The sequence below is a fragment of the Lithobates pipiens genome, unplaced genomic scaffold (genome assembly GCF_037356315.1).
Source record: "Lithobates pipiens isolate NorthernLeopardFrog02 unplaced genomic scaffold, aLitPip1_a1.2 Scaffold_18, whole genome shotgun sequence".
In the NCBI taxonomy this organism is placed as follows: Eukaryota; Metazoa; Chordata; class Amphibia; order Anura; family Ranidae; genus Lithobates; species Lithobates pipiens.
Window position 1 is genome coordinate 550544416 of NW_027507758.1, and position 7508 is coordinate 550551923.

Below are 7508 nucleotides of genomic sequence, written 5' to 3' on the forward strand. Positions count from 1 at the left end.
ATCTGTATAATATACTGTCACTGCACTCCGCCTGGATCTACCATCTCATCTGTATAATATACTGTCACTGCACTCCGCCTGGATCTAACATCTCATATGTATAATATACTGTCACTGCACTCCGCCTGGATCTACCATCTCATCTGTATTATATACTGTCACTGCACTCCACCTGGATCTAACATCTCATCTGAATAATATACTGTCACTGCACTCCGCCTGGATCTACCATCTCACCTGTATTATATACTGTCACTGCACTCCACCTGGATCTAACATCTCATCTGTATAATATACTGTCACTGCACTCCACCTGGATCTAACATCTCATCTGTATAATATACTGTCACTGCACTCATCCTGGATCTAACATCTCATCTGTATAATATACTGTCACTGCACTCCGCCTGGATCTAACATCTCATCTGTATAATATACTGTCACTGCACTCCGCCTGGATCTACCATCTCATCTGTATTATATACTGTCACTGCACTCCACCTGGATCTAACATCTCATATGTATAATATACTGTCACTGCACTCCGCCTGGATCTACCATCTCATCTGTATTATATACTGTCACTGCACTCCACCTGGATCTAACATCTCATCTGTATAATATACTGTCACTGCACTCCGCCTGGATCTACCATCTCATCTGTATAATATATTGTCACTGCACTCCGCCTTGATCTACGATCTCATCTGTATAATATACTGTCACTGCACTCCGCCTGGATCTACCATCTCATCTGTATAATATACTGTCACTGCACTTCGCCCGGATCTACCATCTCATCTGTATAATATACTGTCACTGCACTCCGCCTGGATCTAACATGTCATCTGTATAATATATTGTCACTGCACTCTGCCTGGATCTAACATCTCACCTGTATAATATACTGTCACTGCACTCCGCCTGGATCTACCATCTCATCTGTATAATATACTATCACTGCACTCCGCCTGGATCTAACATCTCATCTGTATAATATACTGTCACTGCACTCCGCCTGGATCTACCATCTCATCTGTATAATATACTGTCACTGCACTCCGCCTGGATCTAACATCTCATCTGTATAATATACTGTCACTGCACTCCGCCTGGATCTACCATCTCATCTGTATAATATACTGTCACTGCATTCCGCCTGGATCTACCATCTCATCTGTATAATATACTGTCACTGCATTCCGCCTGGATCTAACATCTCATCTGTATAATATACTGTCACTGCATTCCGCCTGGATCTAACATCTCATCTGTATAATATACTGTCACTGCACTCCCCCCAGATCTAACATCTTATCTGTATAATATACTGTCACTGCACTCCGCCTGGATCTACCATCTCATCTGTATAATATACTGTCACTGCACTCATCCTGGAAACTAGGTAGAGTTATTATACACAAATAATTGATTAAACCTATACTTTTTCCATTTTGCATCTTTATTTTTAGTGGGTTTCAAAATAAATTCAATCATTCGGAGGTTTGATGTAAGGTATAATATAGTGTAAAACTTTTGGTACTTAAATAATAGATTTTTATTGAGGGACAGTTGGTGGATATAACATTAGCGCACCTCCTAAATTCTAAGGTGTGAAGGAGGGACACCTTTAGGCCCCTTTCAGACTGGGGCACTTTGCAGGCGCTACAGCACTAAAAATAGCTCCTGCAAAGCGCCCTGAAACAGCTGCCGAGGGCTTTCACACTGCAGCGGTGCGCCTGCAGGATGGACAAAAAAGTCCTGCAAGCCGCATCTTTGGAGTGCTGTAGGAACGGTGTATTTACCACTCCTAAAGTGCCCTTCCCATATAAAACAATGGGGCAGCACTGCAAACCTGCACGTGTTATACCTCTGCTCAGGTCCTACATTTGTCAACAATGGTCAGCATCAGCAAAGAAAGAATACTACAAACATACACATTACCTAAATACAGGGATGCTTTTTCACAACAATTTTCCTTTATGTTTGCATTAGATCACTCTTTAGGCCGGTTCACAATGGTGCAATGTCAGAGATCGGATGTGATTCGCACTGCAGTGAAAATCACATGCGATCTCTGTGCGATGCAAATTCAACCATAAAGATCGTATGGCTGAATTTGCATCAGACTCGCACAGGACCCTTTTTTTGGCCACAGCAGAATCAGATCGTGTGAGTGTTTAGACCAATGCAATCCGATTACTGTCCAAGTTTGCAGATCGCACTGCAATATTCGCAGGGTTCCCTCATCACAGCAGTGTGACCCGGCCCTTTATTGGCAAAAGAAATTCAAGCAACTGTGTTTGTGCTGTGTAATGTTTTGACTTCTCTGACTCTGCAGGTTTTGCACACATCATGTCCTTGTTGTGCACGTTGTCATCACACATGTGGCTGCGAGTCATGTGGGTGGCGGTGGGAGTGATTATGTACTGGCTTTTGCACTCAGTTTGGGATCCTGTTTATATAGAGAGAAGCACAGCGGCACACTTCAAACAGCAACACACCGAGGATCACCGACATCTACTGAACGCCTGAAAATCACCGACATCTACTGAACGCCTGAAAATCACGACATCTACTGAACGCCTGAAAATCACCGACATCTACTCAGCATCTGAATCCACAGCAAATCACTGCCGTCTTTTGCCCATCTGAATCCAGTGTAACCATGGACCCTCAGGATTGCAAATGTGCTCAAGGTATGCCAATAACTCTAACTAATAATAACATAATGATATGGAACCTTATAAATAAGAAGTTATCTCACATATTAGTGTGTAAAAGTAAAAAAAAGTATAAAAGTACTTGTAACTGTCATTTTGTAACAATTAGGCTCCATGCACGCTAGCATTTTTATTATAAGCTCAAAAATACTAGAAAAAAAAAAACGCTGGATGAAAAGTGCTGATAATAGAGGTTTTGTCGCGGCTTGTAGTAGCATTTTTGTAGTTTTTAGAAGTGTTCGCGTTTTATTAGCGTTTTCACAGTACATGAAGAAAATAGAAGCGTTTTAGTAGTGTTTAGGAACATTTAGCATTTTTGTTCTGCTGGGAAAAATGCCCCAAATAAGTGTACAAATATAATGTTCTTTTGTGCTCCTAGCAACTGAAGCTCAAAAAACACTAATAGCCTAAAGTAGTGTGCAGAAACACATTGGATAACACTATTTAGCTTCTAGGAGCAGAACAAATGCTAATAACAGCTTATAGGAGCTTAAACAAACACTAATGTGCAATATTATTATTATATTATTATATTATTATTATTATACAGGATTTATATAGCGGCAACAGTTTGCACAGCACTTTACAATGTAGAGAGGGGACAGTACAATTACAATACAGTTCAATGTAGAAGGGATAGGAGGGCCCAGCTTGTCGAGGTCACAATCTATAGGATGGAGCCTCACACTGATTTGTTGCATAGTGTCAGATAATTACAGCTTTGATTCTCGCTGTAAAATATAATTCACAGGATTTATAAAGATTTGAAGGACCATTTTCAGGAGGTGGAATTGAAAAAGTATATTCAATTTTTTGCAGCACTGTACAGTTGTAGTGGAAATGTTTGTCTAAAACTCTGGTCCTATTGATTTAGCACCTCTCACAATCCCAAGTGTAAGATGATGAGAAACTTTCCATACTGGACATTGAGGACCGGATTCCATAATCCAGAAGGGCCCATTGAGAATTACAGAATGTTTAACAACTATGAATTTTTGGATAATCTAGCTTGCTTGGATGTATTGTTGTTTTTTGTGTTCTTTTCTAATGATATCTCATTTTATAGGTGCTTCCTGTAACTGCCAACCAGATTCCTGTAAGTGCCAGGACTGCCAATGTGATTCTTGCAAGAAAAGTAAGACTGAGGCTTTTATTTGTATCCACTTCACATGCACAATAGATAATAGACTTAAAGTGGAACTAAACCCTCCTATGCTTTACAGCCAGGAACGTGGCCATCTTAGCCTCAGTTTGATCTGCAGTTGCCATGGAGATGCATATGTGGTGTGTTATGACACCAACCATTTGATGGCTTAGCCGTTTGGATGAGAGCCAAAGCACTTTTGACAGTTATCATTCATGACAATCCTTGAATAGAACTGTTTAGGGAATCTGTGAAGTCATTGGGTTTAGTTCCGCCTAAGTTCACTAAATTGGTTAGTTCCACAACAGCAATTCGTTTCAGGCTTGTCACTGTTTTTTTTTTTTTCTAATGGAAATAACATTCATTAGGCTAAATTTGCCAAGTTTCTTTATTTACAAAAAAGTTAGTTATCTTCATCTGAGGAGAAAACAAATGAATTTAAGATGGACATGATTCACACATCCAGTAGCATAGAAGTGCGGGGGTGGGGAGGAACTTTAATCCTCCAGACAAATACTTACAAGATATGTTGGTCTGGTATCCCTGAATGAAGATATTTTATCTTTTATCCATTGATCAGAGTATGACCCGCAGTGATCAATAGAATTCCAGCACCATTTTCCTATGTGGCTCTTAGATGTCAGTGTATAGTATGTCCGCTAGAGATTCATTCATGTCAGTCTGCTGCTACAGCTCTGGCTGCCCATGAGATAGGTTATATGAAATGTTTTTTTTTTTTAGTTGCTTTTTATTTATCCATCTAGAACAGTGGACTCCAAACTGCAACCCAGAAGCCAGATGTTGCCTTTTGCTTTTTTGTTGTCCAGCCCATGGGGCACTATTCCTCCTACTGCCACCAATACCATTGATGGGCACCCTTTCACCCACTGACACCAATGATGAAGTACTATTCCTCCCACTGACACCAATGATGGAGCACTGCAGCTGTGGTGTATGAACATCTCCATTCGGCTGTTATTTTACAGGTTGGGTGGCTGGCAAAAGGAGGTAAAACAGTAGCTCAGCTGCCAGTATTTACTGAACCCCAACCGCTCGTCAAAGAGACCTTAGAGATTTTCACAGATCTTTCATTGCTGTTATCCACTTCCCATCTGCCCTACAGCAGTGTTACTTCTATAGGGTGACACCTGTTGCCGGATCAGATAGTGTGTGAGTATAATTATATACACACATACATATACACACAGTGATATATATATATATATATATATATCACATACAGTACGTGAATCAGCTCTTCCGGGTAAGGGGCACATATGCGTGCCACCGGCGGCTCGCTCCCGCTGTGATCACACAGAGCAGGAACCCAGTGGCGGGTACCCTGGACTCGATGTCTATCAGCACCCACCGATGAATGAGCAGAGAGGCAGAAGGGCAATCTTCCTATGTAAAAAAAAAAAAAAAGCACGATTGCCGTTCTGACACGATGGGAGGCATGGATCCTGTTTCTCTGCAGAGCAGGGACTAGGATCCATGTCTTCCCCTAGTAAAAGCCCCTCCCACAATTTAAAAAATCACAGGCTAGGCACACATTTAACCCTTTGCTCGCCCCTGATGTTAACCGTTTTCCAGCCAAAGTGTCACTGGTCCTCAAAAAGTATCAGTGTCAGAATGTCCTCCACAATATTGCAGTCCCGCTATAAGTCGTTGATGGCTGCCATTACTAGTTAAAAAAAAAAAAAAAAAAAAAACATAGTTTGTAGACGCTATATCTTTTGCACAATCCAATTAATATACACTTTTTTTTTACCAAAAATATGTAGCAGAATATATATTGGCCTAAATTTATTATTATTATTCTTCAGGATTTATATAGTGCCAAAAGTGTGCGCAGCACTTTACAATATGAGGGCAGACAGTACACTTACAATACAAATCAATACAGGAGGGATCAGAGGGCCCTGCTCATTAGAGCTTACAATCTAGAAGATTTATGAAGAAATTTAATAAAAAAAAAAAATTGGGTATATTTTATAGCAGAAAGTAAAAAATTGTTTATCGCAAAAAAAAAAAAAAAAAAAAAAAAAAAAAAAAAGCAATGTAGAGGTAATCAAATACTACCAAAAACACACTATTTGTGGGGAAAAAAAAAGGACATGCATTTTATTTGCGTACAGCGTGACATGACTGCGAAATTGTTAAAGAAACGCAGTGCCATATCGCAAAAAATGGTCTGGTCATATATATGGGGGGGGGGGGGGGGGGGGCCCAAGTGGTTAATGTACAAAATATCATTTGAACTGGACTTTCTCTAACCTCTAGACCTGTGTGATTTGTCATACATTATAGTCACAAGTAATTGTGAACTATTACAGGAAACCTGTACTGAGAAAATATGCCAGCTGCTGCTATAATGGATATTCCTTCTAAAAACGCTAGTTGCCTGAATTTTATATTTATCGAATGACTTGATTATGTTTTGATAAAGCAATTCCATCACTAGTTCTTTGTGTTTTAGCTTGGTATAGGTTTCTTTTCAAAATACATAGAATTTTTTTTTGCTTTTGATAGGCAGTTTTATTGATGACAATATTAAAATGTTGGGAGTTTTGGCTGCTATGGCGATCGATGGAAGCACATTATCCTACCATCATCTGATGATTGTTTCTATCCACAGGCTGCTGCTCCTGCTGTCCAGACCAGTGCGGTAAATGCATTGATGGCTGCCATTGTGCCAGCGGAAGTGAGACCTGCAACTGCTGCAAGTGAGCAGCCCTGCAATGAAGATGGGAGAACAATGTGATCTGTATATTGTGATGTGTGATCTTCATCTTATGCATGCAGTATAAATGTGATGTCTGGGACAATAATCCAGCTCATGTGTTCCTTAATAAAGGTGTCTATGAAGTATGATGTCTCGGTGTTGTGTCATCTGTCACCAGTGTCTTTGAGGGCTGCTTCACACTGAATCGCATTCCTGCGCGTTCACTTCTTGGCAGAAGAATGGCAGCTCAGACACAAAGATCTGTCTACATGGGCTCTGATGTATTGAAGAATAGAGAAAAATTGACTTTAGCGGCACATATAAAATATAACAAATTTTAATAGTTCACATATATTAGTTACATATACAGTACATATAACTTAAAACACATGAATTGATAGATACAAAGAGGGACCCATTGATCAACCCAACAAGATATAGAAGCTCCTGAAGAAGCAACAATCCAAATGGCGAAACATTTTGAGCATTTTTTAACTCTTCAAGGACCTTTGAACACCCTCATAGCGAATGCCATACCCCAGTGCGGGTCTTTCCGACGTTTACCACTATAGCCCCACAGGAAGTATACAAGTGGCATTCATTTGTTGAGTTGATCAATGGGCCCCTCTTTGTGTATCTCGCAATTAATGTGTTTTAATTAATATGTACTGTACATGTAACCAATATATGTGAACTATTAAAATGTGTTATTTGATATGTGCCATTAAAGTCCATTTTTCTCTATCCTTCAATACTTCATTATTAGGATGTGGCACTTTTCTGCTCGGGGTGTTTGATTGCCACCCCAGGGCACAGCAATCGATTTCTTGTCTACATGGGCCCTAGGCCAGTCTTTAGGGTCAGGAAGGAATTTCACCCAAATCAAAATTTCCTTCTTCTGGCCTTTCACTGCCAA

The 7508-nt window shown here is 40.1% G+C and overlaps 1 long non-coding RNA gene across 1 annotated transcript; it reads left to right on the forward strand.

Moving 5' to 3' along the window:
- The first annotated feature begins 2431 nt into the window (after positions 1-2431).
- LOC143988949 (uncharacterized) lies at positions 2432-6738 on the forward strand. The gene is made up of 3 exons (XR_013276940.1): positions 2432-2699; positions 3790-3858; positions 6506-6738. It is a non-coding gene; the product is annotated as an uncharacterized LOC143988949 (long non-coding RNA).
- Positions 6739-7508: the final 770 nt, after the last annotated feature.